Raw genomic sequence first — 1933 nt, forward strand, 5'->3', positions numbered from 1 at the left:
TAAATTAAAGTAATCCTAGTTCTAAGTGAGCATGCGGTTACATCTTAATGGTCAGTATAGGGTTTTCAGTGCTAATCCGTGCCGCTCGATACCGGTGGTTTTTACTGTTCCTGCACATGATCGACACCGAGACGTCGTTCTGACGATCAGCGGAGAGAATACGAAAATAAGGAGAGGGAGTGGTGAGATCTTACCCCGGCGAGGAATGAGACAATGATGTGCTACGACGAGCGACGGGCGACAGGGAGCGACAGTGAAAGGGTGAAAAGGATATTTCATAAATTGACTCTCGCATATTCTGTTTGGTCAAGAATGTGAATTACCGACTTAGGCGATTGACTGTGAGGCATTCTATACCTTATGAAATTTGATTTCTCAAACTGACTCCCAGACATTCCATTTAATCAGAATGTTGCTCAGTCTACTCTCGTAGTCAACTGAGGCTTGTTAAAACCATGTTTTGTGACCCAAAAATTTTGAAATTTTTTAGGGATATCCAATCATGATCTTCAGACTTAGTGCATATTGATTACGCACAAATCTTGCTATGATTAGACACTTGTTATGATCGGTATCTCGTATGATTTCTTCACCCAAAGTAATGTATCATGATAAGCATTATAGATCAAGAATCAAATACCTAACATCTCATATTCATTTAAGCAATACACATTCAGGGTTTTGGTTGAATTTTGTGAGATGTATAAATTAAAGTAATCATAGTTTAAGTGAGCATGCAGTTACATCGTAATGGTCAGTACAAGGTTTTCAATGTCAATATGTGCCGCTTGATACAGTTAGTTGTTACCGTTCCGGCACATGATCGGCACCGAGACGTCGTTCTGACGATTAGTGGAGGGAATACGGAAATAAAGAGAAGGAGTGGTGAGATCTTACCCCGGCGAGGAGTGAGAGAATGTTGTGTGGCGACGAGCGACGGGCGACGGGGAGCGACAGTGAAAGGGTTAAAAGGGTCTTAAGATATTCTATGAATTAACTCTCGCATATTCTGTTTGGTCAAGAATGTGAATAACCGACTTAGGCGGTTGACTATGTGTCATTCTATATCTAATAAAATTTGATTCCTCAAACCGACTCCTAGGCATTCCATTTAATCAGAATGTTGCTCAGTCTACTCTCGCAGTCGACTGAGGCTTGTTAAAATCATGTTTTGTGACCCAAAAGTTTTGAAATTTTTTTGGGATATTCAATCATGATCTTCGGACTTAGTGCATATTGATTACGCACAAATCTTCCTATGATTAGGCACTTGTTACGATCTATATCTCGTATGATTTTTTCACCCAAAGTAATGTATCTTGACAAGCATTATGGATCAAGAATCATATACCTAACATCTCATATTCATTTAAGCAATATACATTCAGGGTTTTGGTTAAGTTTTATGAGATGTATAAATTAAAATAATCCTAGTTCTAAGTGAGCTTGCAGTTACATCGTAATAGTCAGTACAAGGTTTTCTGTGTCAATCCATGCCGCTCGATACCGACAGTTTTTACCGTTCAAGCACATGATCGGCACCGAGATGTTGTTCTGACGATCAGCGGAGAGAATACGAAAATAGAGGGAGTGGTGAGATCTTACCCCGTCGAGGAGTGAGACAATGATGTGAGGCTACGAGCGACGGACGACAGTGAAAGGGTGAAAAGGGTCGATCGAGAAAACCTAACCTCAGTTTTTTTACAAAAGTAAACTATTAAAATGTATATCTTATATTTTATATAATTAAAATATAATATATTTATGACATCTTACTATTTAATTATGAATTTATCCCTTTAATAATTAATTTTGATGAATTAAAAAATTATATTAATTTTTTTTTCCATATGAAAAATAATTTTAAAATTTATTAAGTAATTTTTTATTATTTTTTATATAAAAAATATAAATTATCATCATTCTGTTTAAT

The sequence above is a fragment of the Zingiber officinale genome, chromosome 4B (assembly GCF_018446385.1).
Source record: "Zingiber officinale cultivar Zhangliang chromosome 4B, Zo_v1.1, whole genome shotgun sequence".
In the NCBI taxonomy this organism is placed as follows: domain Eukaryota; kingdom Viridiplantae; phylum Streptophyta; class Magnoliopsida; order Zingiberales; family Zingiberaceae; genus Zingiber; species Zingiber officinale.